At 49.6% G+C, this 16,259-nt stretch overlaps 1 protein-coding gene across 2 annotated transcripts in view; it reads left to right on the top strand.

Moving 5' to 3' along the window:
* The window catches only part of PUF60 (poly(U) binding splicing factor 60), a 346,754-nt gene that overhangs the window by 243,875 nt on the left and 86,620 nt on the right, over window positions 1-16,259 (top strand). The window lies entirely within an intron of this gene.

Raw genomic sequence — 16,259 nt, 5'->3', positions numbered from 1 at the left:
GACTCCGGCCCCGCGTCCGAAGAAGAGACCGGCGACGCGGGTGATGAGGCCTATGACGAAGTCTCCGACGAGGTAGGGGACGACGACCGGGCTTGTCCCGCAATGGGTGATAGCTCGGACGAAGAGCATCCCCAACAAGACTCCGGGGTTACTCCCCGTTATACGGCCCAGGTCGAGGGATCGCCTTCGGGCCTTACCCAAGATCTAACGACCAGTCCTACGTCCCCGCCTCCGGGCCCGGTCACGGACATTTCTCACAAGAAACCGAAAGTGAAGCCAACTGGTCTCGCACCCTCGGATGCGAAGACGAAACCAAAAGTGGCGCTGGTGAAGAAGGTTCTGGAGGCGTCAACTTCCACGAAACCCAAAATGGCCGACTTGAAGAGCCACGCCAAAATGGCTGACCAGAGGAGCCGCGCAAAGGTGGCCGACCCAAAGCCATCTGGGTCGGCGCCGAAGGTGAAGGCATCCGACGCGGCTGCGTCGGCACCGGAAGGGGTCGCGGACCCGAAGACGGCTTCTAAAAAGCGTCACACCGACAGTGCGCCAGGCCATGGGGCGTCGGCGCCGAAGAAGAGGCTGGCCGTCGAACACGCTCTCGAAGACGAAGAATCGCTCGAGTCGTTTGAGCCCTCGGCGTCCCTTACCAAGAAGGTGGGAGAATCCTTACAGCGGATCCAGCAGTCTGTGGTTCCCAGCCAGGACCCTGCGGGGCCTAGGCCCTCGACGAAGCCTGCCAAGGGGCAAACGCCCATTCGTTTTACCCTTCCTCCCAAGTCGGCGCCGAAAGCCTTCGCGCCTAAGCAGAGCGGACACTCTCAGGACATCTTGTCGCCGAAGGCTGCCTTGGTGGTGTCAAAGCTTCGGCTCCAGCCGCTCGCGGCGGAAGAACGTCGTGCGGTGCACATCGACGCCAACACGGGAAAATTGTCGCTCCTCAAGAGGAAGATTACATCGGAGCCGACCTTGGAACCTTTTAAGATTCCACTCAAGAGCAAAAAGTACTCTGCGGACTCTTCGGCTCTGATGGAACCACTGTCTCCACAAGCCCTGGAACACTCGCCGGCCCATTCCCCCGTGCCTGACGTCGACGAGGAAGAGGCCGAGTACACCTATCCTGCGTACTCGGATCCGGACGAGGAGCAGGTGCCCTGGACAGCAGGCGACGACGCAAACGACCCGCAGTCGGGGCAGGACACTCAACTTTTTGCCGCAAAGACGTCCCCGACGGAGGACTCGGCGGCATTCAATGCACTGATAGAGAGAGCTGCGGCGAACCATGACGTCGAGCTCCACTCGGATCCAGTGGATGCGGACTTTTTGGTCGACACCTTCTCAGTCGCCGAGAAGCAAGTCAAGACGCTTCCAATGCTTAAAGGAGTGCTGAAGCATGCACAGGAGGTGTTCAAGGAGCCCACCCGGGCGCGGGTGGTCAATCCTCGCATCGACAGGAAGTATAAAGCGGCGCCCACGGATCCCACTTATATTAAGGGACACTTGCCATTGGACTCCCTGGTGGTTTCCAACGCTCGAAAGAGGGCAAATTCGCAAACGACTGGTGACGCTCCTCCCCCTGACAAAGAGTCCAAAATCTTTGAGGCATCAGGCAAACGCATTGCTGCACAGGCAGCAAACATCTGGAGGATCTCTAACACTCAAGCCCTGCTCGCACGTTATGATAGGGCCCATTATGACACATTAGAGGCCATCCTTCAACACTTGCCTGACCAGTATAAGGAGGCGGGGGAGATGCTCATTCAGGAGGGTAAACTCATTACAAATGCGTCCATCAAGTGTGCCCTAGATGTAGCTGACACTGCCTCAAGGGCCATCAATACAAGTGTTTTACTTAGACGTCATGCCTGGCTTCGTATTTCAGGGTTCAAACCCGACATACAGACCACAATATTGGGGCAGACAGTGAATCCTGACCATCTGTTCGGCCCAGAGGTGGATGCCTCCCTAGAAAAAATGAAAAAAGATACTGAAACTGCCAAATCTATGGGAGCTTTACAAAGCCAGCAGTTTCGGGGTGGTTCTTTTCGACGCTCCAACTCAAGAGGCACCTCAAGGGGCCAGGCATCCCAATCCTCGCAATACTATAAGGGTGGCTCCCAGTCCTCGTATAACAACAACAAGGGCCGGGGTGGCTACAGAGGCAACAATATCAAAGGCAGGGGACGTGGAAACAATACATCCAGGTCCACCACCACCAACAAGCAGTGACGTCTTGTCACTTCCCCCCGATCACACGACACCTGTCGGGGGGAGACTCCAACAGTTCCTGCCGGCGTGGAGATCCATCACCACGGACAGGTGGGTGAGGTCTCTTATCCAGTACGGGTACTGTTTAGAACTTACATCTATTCCACCAGACATACCGCCAAGAAGCCGTGCTATGTCCGACGAGCACTTGACCTTGTTGCAGCAAGAAGTTCTGGTCATGCTGCAAAAAGGGGCTATAGAGCTCGTTCCATTGCAGGAACGGGGAACGGGGGTTTACTCCCTGTATTTCCTAATCCCCAAGAAGGACGGATCACTCAGGCCGATCCTGGACCTCAGGCCGCTGAACTGGTACATCAACTCGGAGCACTTCCATATGCTCACATTGCAGCAGGTGCTTCCCCTGCTTCAACAGGGGGACTTCCTAGCGACGCTGGATCTGAAGGATGCCTATTTTCATATTCCCCTGCATCCTTCCCACAGAAGGTTTCTCAGATTCAAGATTTTAGACCAGCACTACCAGTTCAGGGTCCTGCCGTTCGGGGTCACCACGGCACCAAGAGTTTTTACAAAATGCCTAGCGACGGTGGCGGCGCATCTCCGTCGCCAGCACGTCCATGTCTTTCCATACCTGGACGATTGGCTTATTCAGGCAAAGACGGAACAGCAGTGCGTAGACCACGTGTCACGCACCATTCACCTCCTGCACGATCTGGGATTCTCTCTGAACTACCCAAAGTCCCATCTCCAGCCCGCCCACGTGCGACAGTATCTGGGCGCGACTATCAACACTCTGGCAGCCACTGCGCAGCCAAATTCAGCGAGAATCGCCAGTATCCAGGCGCTGATCCAACGATTCAGACCCCAACACTCGCTTCCAGCGAGGGTGTTCATGCAGTTGATAGGCATGATGGCCTCCTGCATCTCCATTGTCCCGCACGCGAGACTACATATGCGTCCGCTTCAGGAGTGCCTTGCACGTCAGTGGACTCAGGCTCATGGGCGACTGACAGACCTAGTGTTGGTGAGCGGTCGGGCATACAACTCTCTGCATTGGTGGAATCCACAAAACCTTTGCAAGGGCCGACCATTCCAGGAGCCTGTCCCACAGATCATCCTGACGACGGACGCCTCTCTCCAGGGATGGGGAGCGCATGTACTCCACTACACTGTGCAGGGACTGTGGACACTTCAGCAAAGGAAGATGCACATCAATGTGTTGGAACTGATGGCAATCTTCATGGCCCTAAAGGCGTTCAAAGTACATCTGTGCAACAAGGTCGTGTTGATCCGGACGGACAACATGACGGCCATGTACTACATCCAGAAGCAGGGAGGTACACACTCTCCACAGCTGTCTCACCTGGCTCAGAGCATGTGGAAGTGGGCCATTCAGAGGAACATCTTCCTCATGGCAGAGCATCTCCCGGGCAAGGACAATCAAATGGCAGATCTGCTCAGCAGGCACAGCCATCAGATGCACGAGTGGGAGATACATCCATCAGTACTCCAACCGTACTTCCAAAGGTGGGGTCATCCAGAGATAGACCTGTTCGCCACAAAGGAGAACGCAAAATGCCAAAGCTTCGCCGCCAGGTTCCCACACCCCCAATCACAGGGCAATGCGATGTGGATGAACTGGTCAGGCAGATTTGCGTACGCTTTTCCACCAGCGCCTCTGATACCGCTGGTGGCACGCAAGCTCAGGCAACACTCGATGACGCTCATCCTGGTTGCTCCAACGTGGGCTCGCCAACCATGGTACACCACGTTTCTGGAACTCTCCGTGGTACCGCATCAGAGGCTTCATCTCACTCCCAGCCTTCTGACGCAGAGCCATGGCGACATTCAGCACCCAGATCCGCAACAGCTCAACCTGGCGATCTGGCTCCTGAAGTCCTAGAGTTTGGCTACCTCAATCTTCCCCCCGATTGTATGGACATCATTCGGGAGGCAAGGAAGCCCACTACGAGAGCTTGTTATGCGGCTAAATGGAAGAGGTTTGTCATCTACTGTGCGAACCACAGCATTGACCCGCTAGATGCTTCCATTCAGAACATCATATGTTACCTCCTTCACCTGTATCGATGTAATCTAGCGTACTCTTCCATCCCCATTCACCTGTCTGCCATGGCAGCATACCTCCAAAATAGGCAGCACCTGTCACTCTTTAAGGTCCCTGCTATCAAGGCCTTTCTGGAAGGACTCAAAAGGGTCATTCCACCAAGGACCCCACCAGCTCCAGAATGGAACCTCAATGTGGTTCTTACGAGGCTGATGGGTCCTCCCTTTGAGCCACTGCACTCTTGTGAGCTCCAGTTCTTGACTTGGAAGGTTGCGTTCCTAGTAGCAATTACATCGCTGCGGAGGGTGAGCGAGCTGCAGGCGCTCACTATCCAAGAACCTTTCTTCCAAATACATGCTAACAGGGTGGTGCTCCGCACTAACCCTAAATTTTTACCCAAAGTAGTCTCACAGTTCCACATGAACCAGACAATTGAATTGCCAGTGTTTTTCCAAAACCCAGAGACGCTGGCGGAGCGCATGCTCCACACTCTTGATGTGAAAAGGGCCTTGATGTATTATGTGGACAGGACAAAGGATTTCCGCAAAACCAAGCAACTCTTTGTTGCTTTTGCCACACAACACAAGGGAAATGCAATATCCAAAGCGGGGATTGCTAGATGGATAGTCAAGTGCATTCAGATCTGTTATGCTAAAGCTAAGCGCACTCTTACTATCCCACCAAGGGCCCACTCCACTAGGAAGTTGGGGGCCTCTATGGCCTTCCTAGGTAACATTCCCTTGGAAGACATCTGTAGAGCAGCCACATGGTCTACCACACATACCTTCACTAAGCACTACTGTGTAGACGTGCATTCCAGACAGCAGGCAGCTGTTGGTCAGGCTGTTCTAAAAACGCTTTTTCAAACTGCTGCAGCTGGCACGGGCGGCCGCCGTTAATGGAGGGACTGCTATGTATTCTATGCACAGATATGAATTCAGCAGCCCACATGCCTCGAACTGCAAATGCTACTTACCAGTATGCATCTGTTCTTGGCATGTAGGGCTGCTGATATTCATATCGCCCACCCTCCTCCCCGGCGCCTGTAGCAGCTGCAGTATTCATTCATATACACATATGCTCATAGCATGGTCATCACTCACTTTCTTCACTCCATCTCTGCCAATGGCTAAAAACAATCTGGGGATGGAGGCGATGCCCATGCGCACTGTAGTCCAGGGGAGGAGCCACCTATCTCGTGATACTTCGAAGACTCTTCCAGGACAACAATGTGCAATCATCCGGACCCAACACTAGGTGGCGGACTATGCACAGATATGAATATCAGCAGCCCTACATGCCAAGAACAGATGCATACTGGTAAGTAGCATTTGCATTACACAATTTCATACTCAAACCACTGTTAGTAATGCAAATTGGTCTCCCAGCCCTTTTGGAGAGTGATTCCCTAATAGTCAAGACTTCAAGTTTAACCACATAAACTAGTTTGAACAAAATATACATATGGATACAAACCTTGGCTTAGTGGTAGACACTACTCTAGACACTACTCTAGGCTGTAATCTAGCAGCCCAAGGATTTGCAGGGAGTTGTGCCAGTTTAGAGGCTAGGGCAATTTGCCAACCTGACAAACAGTGTCCCGGGTGTCAGGCTACAGGAATTTCACAACTCTGCAAACATAAATGTACAGTGACAGTAATTTCTTGTGTGCCAGTTGAGAGCTCTTAAAGTAAGTTAAGTCAAATAGCCATATGACTCAAGTATAGCATATCCCAGGTGCTGCTTTCAAGTGTGTTCTTTCCCTCTTTTATAGCTTTTCTAGTTTATGTATGAAAATCCTGGTCTAAGGTTTATTTGGCATACTCGCATGAAATTTGTACACCTTATAGACTTAAACCTCTTGCTCTAGATTCTTATACAGTAAACATTGTCCTCATTCCAGGCGTTTTTTTTGCTTCAGACCAAGCTTACAGTCTGTTCTGTCTTCTGAACCATAATAAGCCACGTCTCAACTTACAGTATATAGAACTTCATCAAAACTAATATTTCAAAAGTTTGCAACACTTACCTTTGTATTGAAATAGACTCAGAAAATGCAAGCAATCCAATTTGGTGCCTTTGGATATGGTACTTTTGCAGCATGAATCCTTTTCTGGATTCACATGCTGTGCTTATTCCAACATCCAGTGGTTACTAGACTCTTAATCCCCTTCCTTTTATTTGTCTTTTTTAGGTCTTGCCTAGCGATGCAGCACAGTGTCTTGAGTCACATCACGCACACACAAATAGAGCCAAAGGGGTCTGTACAGTACAAGGACATACATACGTAGACAAACGTCACCGACTTGCGATTGCATGGTACAGATAATTAGACATTATAAACACACACAGCTCTCCAATACTGTGCACGTTCATGGCAGACGCAAAACACCCTGCATTAATTCATACAGACACTAATTGGAGCAGACACATTTGGCAAAGCTGCAGAGAAACCACAGCCAAGCGCATCAACATACACGAAGAGTCAAGCAGAGACAGACTTCATCTCCTATCACTATTTCGCCTCCACTCCCCTTCGACACATCGGTAGAAACAGTGCTACACATGCATCACACACATTTACACACACAGGCTGGCAGGCGCAAAACGCCAAGAGCTGCTTCTGCAACCACACCTGAGGAATTGCAAAAGACTACCATTTACACGGAAAATGACAGGACTAGGCCACGTGGAGGTGAGCGTGCCACCCCGCATCGAAGACGCTAGCTCGCAAGTGAAGCACTCACGTAAACACCTCTCCATTGTTCTGTACCGCCCGACGTGCGAGTCATACTTGCGATTAGAGGCTCTTTGAACAAGCATTAAAAATGCAATAGGTCTTGCCTTTTATTAAGTTAAAGCCATTTGCTTTGCTATACAATACCATTAGCAAAGCAAATGGCTTTAACATCAGCTGAGTTGTTATACAGAGTTAGGCATCCTCTTTATTGTAAGTAATAGAACTATTTGGGGATCGTTCTGTTTATTATTTGCTTAATTCAAGTCTGTAGAATTTGTTGGTTGGTAAACTATAATTGGCACAGTAGAATGGTGCCATCAGCAATGGGTCGTGACAGTTAATTTCCTCAGTTTCAGGGCAGTCACTGTAGAATTAAGTAGAAGGGTAAAGGTGCCTTCAAGGGACTTTATTTAGTCTATATTTGTTGGTTCAAGTTATTTTAAAAAGGACCAATCGATCGTCCTTAGAGTGAGTTAATCAAAAATCTATTATCTTAACAAAAAACAATAAATAATTCGTATTGTCAACATATAACATATAAACAAAGACACAAGGTGTATACGAAAAAATATTTTTATCAAATAATTCATTAAAGGAAACCAACTTCATATACAGATAAATAAACAAATAGGATTTAGGACTGTGGGTACACTCATAAGTAAATTACTAAGTGACTCAACAGAACCTAAAAAACACCTATCCCAAAATACATTGAATTTAAACAAAAAAGGGGATAAGATGTGCTGTCGACATTTCGGTTTCTTAGGAGTTAATTGCTGAAACCATCCTCAGGACTGTTATCAATTGTGATCTGTATAGAGATATTGTAATCTGTTCGCAAAAGTACCGCCACTTCATCACATAGAAGATTCGTTTGTGGATCACAGTGTCTTTATAACATGACTATTGGTTGTTAAACAACTGACTTCATATATTAATCAAGGCTGGGCGTGAAGCCGAGTCTTCACTCATAGAGCACAGGTACTTTGCAGGGCAGAGGTCGTCCGATGTCAATGGAGTGGAATCTTGTCAATCACCGGGATCAATATGGAGCAATTAAGGCCAGTTTAAGTTGAATTTAGGCAAAATAACAGTCCTGAGGATGGTTTCAGCAATTAACTCCTAAGAAACCGAAACGTCGACAGCACATCTTATCCCCTTTTTTGTTTAAATTCAATGTATTTTGGGATAGGTGTTTTTTAGGTTCTGCATGTACCCACAGTCCTAAATCCTATTTGTTTATTTATCTGTATATGAAGTTGGTTTCCTTTAATGAACTATTTGCTAAAAACATTTTTTCGTATACACCTTGTGTCTTTGTTTATATGTTATATGTTGACAATACGAATTATTTATTGTTTTTTGTTAAGATAATAGATTTTTGATTAACTCACTCTAAGGACGATCGATTGGTCCTTTTAAAATAACTTGAACCAACAAATATAGACTAAATAAAGTCCCTTGAAGGCACCTTTACCCTTCTACTTTCATTACCCAAGCCCTCAAGGGTATTCCGGGTCGCTCACTTCCTCGATAATCACTGTAGAATTAAAGCAGGTAATTGTATGGAACATTATCACTCAATGGGGGGCAGTACAGTATTAACTGAGGTGTTCTAAATTGAAGTCCTTTATTAGTTGCTTTGATCTGCTCCTGGTAGAACTCATGGTATCCCTTATGTTTTTAGGTCTCGTCCTATTAATCGCGCAAGCGATAATTGGACGAGAGTTTTGAGGGCAAACCAAGCTCTGAAACCACCAGGCGGATTACATGCAGTGCATGTGCTCGTGGACGCGCTTACCATTTGCTCCCCGAGCCGCCTGCCTCCGAAAGCTTCACTTCAAAGGGATCCGCTCCCCCGCCCCCTGCTTCACACTTTTCACGGGTGCCAGGCCGTGTCTCGCATTCCTCCTCTTCACCCCTGCTGTTGCACCATTTTCATTCAGTTAAACCTGGGTTAGACAATTGTTCCCCAATCCCAACACCTGAATCTGTATCTCTTGTTGTAACCTCATATTCTCCTTCAGGTTGGGACCGGCAACAACAACAAAAAAATCTATATAATTGTTGCAAAATACCTTGCACTGTCTCTTTTCACCATACATACACAACACAAAAACACTTCCCTCGTGCACCGGAATTCACTTGCACACTTTCCTTCCGTCCATACACTAGCATCTAATGCTTAAACGTCCTCCATCACACCTTTTTGCTTCAAAGTCAGATAGACAAAATGCTTTAAAAGCACAACTATTGCCCTCATGCACTTAAAATAAAAACACTACCTCTATAGGCATTTAACAGCCGCGCTTCCATTCGGTGCACTTTCACATAGTAGCTGCTACCCTCCCACACATCTTATTTGGCACTGTGTAGGGATATGAAAATCTGTGTAAATACAATTCTGTAGTAGGGGATCTCTGTGTATAGTCATAATCTAGTGAATAGTCCCGCCCATGTGCGTGGACCGCCTGGACAGACAAGCCCCATAGGCTGCCATTATGTGGCTTAAATAGGATACTGTGCCTTTAAGAGAACTTTCCAGAACTTTCTCCCAGTATCCCAGAATGCACAGCAGGTCCCTTTTACTTTCAGTTCTTTTTTCCGGCTCCTGCTAACAGGACCCTGGCATTGAGCTCTCCCTTTTTTCAAGGGTTTATATGGGATTTAAGGTTTGAGGCATGTGGGCTGCTGAATTCATATCTGTGCATAGATCGCCACCTAGTGTTGGGTCCGGATGATCGCACATTGTTGTCCTGGAAGAGTCTTCGAAGTATCACGAGATAGGTGGCTCTTCCCCTGGACTACAGTGCGCATGGGCATCGACTCCATCCTCAGATTGTTTTTTTCCGCCATTGGGTTCGGATGTATATTGGTTCACTCTAGTCTGAATCGATAAAAACTTTCTTAAGGCCAAAAGACCTTTAGTTTTCTTTGTCGGTATAGTCTTGCGTTCGGTGCCTGATTCTTCCAGCTCGGTTCCGAGCTGGATTCCAGAGAACCGCGTGCTTTAGGCACGGAGGGCCCAGTCGACGCCACAGACCCTATCGACTGATCATCATGGAACGGAGCCCGTTCAAGAGATGTCCTGTGTGCAACTCCAAGTATCCCCACATCGATGTGCAACAAGTGTCTGTCGCCAGATCATGATGAAGCCAGTTGCATGGCTTGTTCCCGTTTTAGATCCAAGAAGACGCTTAAGCATCGACGGGCTGCGCGCCAGGAGGCCCAGCAAACTGCACCGGCGCCTGTGGACATCTTCGATGCCAGGGATGATGAGGGAGCTGACCGGGAAGTTGGTGAAAACCTGTCGAATCCCGCGTCAGAGGTCGACTATAACTACGACGCGGACGCTGAAATGTTCGAAGCGGAAGAAGTCGTCGACGAGGTAGGAGACGACGACGGGGCCTTTGGGGCCGTGGAAGATAGCTCGAGCGAAGAGCTAACTCAAACTGACATTGGCGCCGAAAAGCTTCAAAAGGCTCAGGTCGAGGGATCGCCACTAGGCCTTACCCAAGATCTTACAATGGGTTCTACGGCCCCGCCTTCGGGCTCGGCTACGGACATTACTATTGAGCCGCACCCTGCAAAATCGAAACCGAAAGTAAAACCAACGGTCTCGACGCAAGCGAAAGCACTGGTGCCCCCCTCGAAACCGAAAGTGCGCATTACTTTGGTCGGATCGCAGGCCTCGGAGCCGTCAGCACAGACTAAGCAGAAGGGTGTTGTCGATCCGAAGACACAGGTCAAGGGCGTTGAGACGAAGTCTGCCATGCCGAACACAAAGGTCAAGGTGGTTGAGCCGAGTAAATCGGCGCCGAAGGTGGTCGACACAAACAAGGGACTCGGTGATCCAAAGGTTCTCGAGACTCCGCGTCAACATGACAAGGCCAAAAGCGGCACAACCCACGAGTCACGTCTAGTGGTGCCTCGAAGGATCCCGTCGACTCGGCGCGGCCGTCCGCCGCTTTCTCCAAGCAGGTGGCGGACTGCCTAAAGCGCATCAAGGAGAAGGCCTCGACTGTCGGCCCGAAAGATCCTCCACCTTCAAAGCCGGTCGAGAAACCTCAAAAAGCATCGACGCCCATTCACTTCACGTTGCCACCGAAAGTGGCGGCGAAGGCTTTCACTCCTAGGATGGGCGCCAGCGTGCCCGAGAAGGTGCCCTCGGTGCCGAAGTCGACGACAGTGGTCTCAACCTTAAAGCATCGACAATCTTCGTTGGAAGAACAACAAGAACACTTTATCGATGCCGAAACAGGCAGACTTTCCCTCCATAAACGGAAAATTGCCCCGGAACAGCCAATGGAGTCCTATAAAATTCCTTTAAAGAAAAAGGATTCCACTTCAACTCCTGTTCTTGTGGAACCGCTTTCTCCACATGGCCATGATGTCTCGCCCACTTACTCTGACGTGGACGCTGGGGAATGTGATGATGATGATGAGTACAGCTATCCTGTCTATACAGACCCTGAAGATACCAATGAACCCTGGGCAGTTGGTGCTGACCCAGGTGATCCTCACTCTGCCCCAGACACTCAACACTATGCTGTAAAAACGTCGCCTACAGAGGATTCAGCGGCGTTCAATGCTCTCATTGAAAGAGTGGCTAAAAATCATGACGTCCAGCTCCATGCTGACCCCATTGAAGTGGATTTTCTTTTTGACACCTTTTCCGTCTCAGAGATAACTGTCTATGTTGAAGGGTGTCTTGAAACATGCTGGGGAGATCTTTAAAGAGCCTACCAGAGCCAGGGTGATAAACCCTAGGATTGAGAAGAAGTATAAACCAGCACCTACTGACCCTACTTACATCAAGGGACAGTTACCTTTGGACTCTCTTGTTGTTTCAAATGCCCGGAAGAGGGCTAATTCTCAAACAACGGGTGATGCTCCTCCCCCAGATAAAGAATCTAAGGTGTTTGAGGTATCAGGGAAAAGGGTGGCAGCTCAAGTGGCCAATATCTGGCGCATTTCAAAAACACAAGCACTTCTAGCGAGGTATGACAGGGCACACTATGATACACTGGAGACCCTGTTGCAGCACCTGCCAGACGAATACAAAGAGGCAGCTGAGATGCTCATCCAAGAGGGGAAGCTAATATCCAATGCTTCTATTAAATGTGCACTGGACGCGGCTGACACCGCGGCCAGAGCTGTCAACACTAGCGTCATGCTGAGACGACATGCCTGGCTCAAAATCTCGCACCATTTTTAATCAGACAGTAAACCCTGATCATCTGTTTGGCCCAGAGGTGGACACCACCTTGGAAAAGATAAAAAAGGACACTGAAACTACTAAGTCCATGGGGGCCTTGCAGTCCCAGCAATTCAGGGGTGGTTCTTTTCGTCGCTCAAGCACTAGAGGTGTTTCCAGAGGCCAGCTCTCCCAAACCACGCAGTACTATAAAGGCAACACGCAGTCCACATACACCAAACAAAGTTGAGGTGGATATCGTGGAAACAGCGCTAAAGGCAGGGGTCGTGGAAACAACAACTCCAGATCCTCTGCCACCAACAAACAGTGACGCCTTGTCACTGCCCCCCGACCACGCAACACCGGTCGGGGGGAGACTTCAACAGTTCCTGCCAGTCTGGAAATCCCTCACCACAGACAGGTGGGTCACACAGCTCATACAGTACGGTTATTGTCTGGAGTTAACATCCACCCCACCCAACATACCCCCAAGACACCGTCCTATGTCCGCCGAGCACTTGCACTTATTGCAGCAGGAGGTCATCGTCATGCTGCAAAAAGGGGCAATCGAGCTCGTGCCTGTGGAAGAAAGAGGCACAGGAGTTTACTCACTGTACTTCTTGATACCAAAAAAGGACGGGTCCCTCAGACCTATACTGGACCTCAGACCCCTCAATCAGTATATTCTATGGGAGCACTTTCACATGCTGACCCTGCAGCAAGTACTCCCGTTGCTCAGTCAGGGGGATTTTCTCGCAACCTTAGATCTGAAGGATGCGTATTTTCATATTCCGCTGCACCCGTCACACAGAAAATACCTCAGGTTCACCATCCGAAACCAACATTACCAGTTCAAGGTTTTGCCTTTCGGGGTCACCACGGCACCCAGGGTGTTTACAAAGTGCCTGGCGACGGTGGCGAAGGAGAGAAAACATTCACGTCTAACCTTATCTGGGCGACTGGCTCATCCAGGCAAAGTCAGCCCAGCAGTGTGCCACCCACATGTCCCACACATTCACCTTCTTCACGATCTGGGATTCTCACTGAATTACCCAAAGTCCCACCTGCAACCCGCCCACATACGTCAGTATCTGGGTGCGACGATAAACACTCTGGCAGCCACAGCACAGCCAAATTCAGTGAGGGTCAACAGCATTCAATCCCTGATACAAAGATTCAGACCTCAACACTCGCTTCCAGCGCGAGTGTTCATGCAGTTGATCGGCATGATGGCCTCCTGCATCTCCATAGTCCCGCACGCAAGACTACATATGCGTCCGCTTTAGGAGTGCTTAGCACGTCAGTGGACTCAGGCTCACGGACAGTTGAAAGACCTAGTGTTGGTGAGCGGTCGGGCATACAACTCTCTGCATTGGTGGAATCCACAAAACCTTTGCAAGGGACGACAGTTCCAAGAGCCTGTGCCACAGATTATCCTGACGACGGACGCTTCTCTCCAGGGATGGGGAGCTCATGTACTCCATTACACTGTGCAGGGACTATGGACACCACAGCAAAGGAAGATGTACATCAATGTTCTGGAACTGATGGCGATCTTCATGGCACTATAAGCCTTCAAAGTACATCTGTGCAACAAGGTCATGTTGATCCGGACGGACAACATGACGGCCAACATGACGGCCATGTACTACATTCAGAAGCAGGGAGGAACACACTCTCCACAGCTGTCTCATCTGGCTCAGAGCATGTGGAAGTGGGCCATTCAGAGAAACATCTTCCTCATGGCAGAACACCTCCCAGGCAAAGACAATCAGATGGCGGACCTGCTCAGCAGGTACAGCCACCAAATGCACGAGTGGGAGATACATCCATCGGTACTCCACCCGTACTTCCAAAGGTGGGGTCATCCAGAGATGGACCTATTCGCCACAAAGGAGAACGCAAAATGCCGAAGCTTTGCCGCCAGGTTTCCACACCCACAGTCGCAAGGCAATGCGATAAGGATGAACTGGTCAGGCAAATTTGCGTACGCTTTTCCCCCAGCACCTCTAATACCGCTGGTGGCACGCAAACTGAAGCAGCACTCGATGACTCATCCTGGTCGCTCAAACGTGGGCTCGCCAACCATGGTACACCACGTTTCTGGAACTGTCCGTGGTACCGCATCAAAGGCTGCGCCTCACACCTAGGCTTTTGACGCAGAGCCATGGCGACATTCAGCATCCAGATCCGCAACAGCTCAACCTGGCGATCTGGCTCCTGAGGTCTTAGAGTTTGGCTACCTCAACTTACCTCCTGACTGTATGGACATCATCCAGGAGGCAAGGAAGCCTACCACCAGAGCATGCTATGCGGCGAAGTGGAAGCGGTTTGTCATTTATTGTGCAGGCCACAACATTAACCCGCTGGATGCATCTATTCAGAATATCATTTGTTATCTGGCCGATGCTTCCATTCGCATACATTTATCCGCAATGGCTGCTTATCTCCAAAACAGACCGCATCTCTCACTTTTCAGGGTGCCTGCCATTAAAGCCTTTCTGGAAAGACTCAAACGAGTCATTCCTCCGCGGACGCCACCAGCTCCGGAGTGGAACCTCAATGTGGTCCTCACCAGGCTGATGGGTCCCCCTTTTGAACCACTGCATTCCTGCGAGATTCAATTCTTGACATGGAAAGTGGCTTTCCTTATAGCGATTACGTCGCTACGGCGAGTTAGTGAACTCCAGGCACTAACTATCCAGGAGCCATTTATTCAAATTCATTCTAACAGGGTGGTGCTTCGCACTAACCCTAAATTCCTTCCTAAGGTAGTGTCTCAGTTCCATATCAACCAGACTATAGATCTACCTGTGTTCTTCCAAAATCCAGAGTCACTGGCGGAGAGAATGCTCCACACACTTGACGTCAAAAGGGCCCTAATTTATTACATTGATAGGACCAAGGATTTTAGGAAGACTAAACAACTCTTTGTTGCCTTTGCGCCACAACACAAAGGTAAACCCATTTCCAAGGCTGGTATAGCCAGGTGGATCGTTAAATGTATTCAAATCTGTTATCAGAAAGCCAAGCGCACTCTCCCCATTCCACCACGGGCCCACTCCACCCGAAAGTTGGGGGCCTCCATGGCTTTCCTTGGAAATATTCCTTTGGAATACATATGTAGAGCAGCCACATGGTCTACCCCACACACATTTACAAAACGTTACTGTGTTGATGTGCACTCCAAACAGCAGGCAGCTGTAGGGCAGGCTGTTCTAAAAACACTTTTCCAAACTGCTGCAGCTGGCACGGGCGGCCGCCGTTAATGGAGGGACTGCTATGTATTCTATGCACAGATATGAATTCAGCAGCCCACATGCCTCGGACCGAATATGCTACTTACCAGTATGCCCTCCTCCCCGGTGCCTGTAGCGGCTGCAGCATTCACACATACTTCTAGCATGGTCATCATTCACGTAGTTTCACTCCATCTTGGCCACAATGGCTAAAAACAATCTGAGGATGGAGTCGATGCCCATGCGCACTGTAGTCCAGGGGAGGAGCCACCTATCTCGTGATACTTCGAAGACTCTTCCAGGACAACAATGTGCGATCATCCGGACCCAACACTAGGCGGCGATCTATGCACAGATATGAATGTCAGCAGCCCTACATGCCAAGAACAGATGCATACTGGTAAGTAGCATATTCGTTCACTTTTTGATAAAAGTGTTTGCAGTTTATATTCTTGGTGTTTCCCTTCTCTCCTGCTGTCGAAGGAGAAGCCACAGGCGTCTGCGCTCGTCGTCGAGGCGATACCGCCGCTCGCCGTCGAGGGGATCCTCTGCGTCGAGGACCTCGAGGAAGAGGACGGCGTCGAGGAGTCGACGCTCGTCATCGAGAATGGAACGGTCGACGTCGCGGAGGCGGCGTTCGGCGTCGAGGAAGGAGAGTTCGACATCGCGAATTGCTGCATTTTTACAAAAGTGCCGATTTTGCTGCAAACCACAAAATCCTGGACGGTCTGTTCAGGATTTCGCGGTTTGCCGCGAAATCAGCACTTTTGTAAAAATGCCACAATTTTTACAAAA

This window comes from Lissotriton vulgaris, chromosome 4_1, assembly GCF_964263255.1.
Source record: "Lissotriton vulgaris chromosome 4_1, aLisVul1.2, whole genome shotgun sequence".
In the NCBI taxonomy this organism is placed as follows: Eukaryota; Metazoa; Chordata; class Amphibia; order Caudata; family Salamandridae; genus Lissotriton; species Lissotriton vulgaris.
The sequence above is the reverse complement of the archived record's forward strand: the minus strand, read 5'-3'. Positions and strand labels throughout refer to the sequence as shown.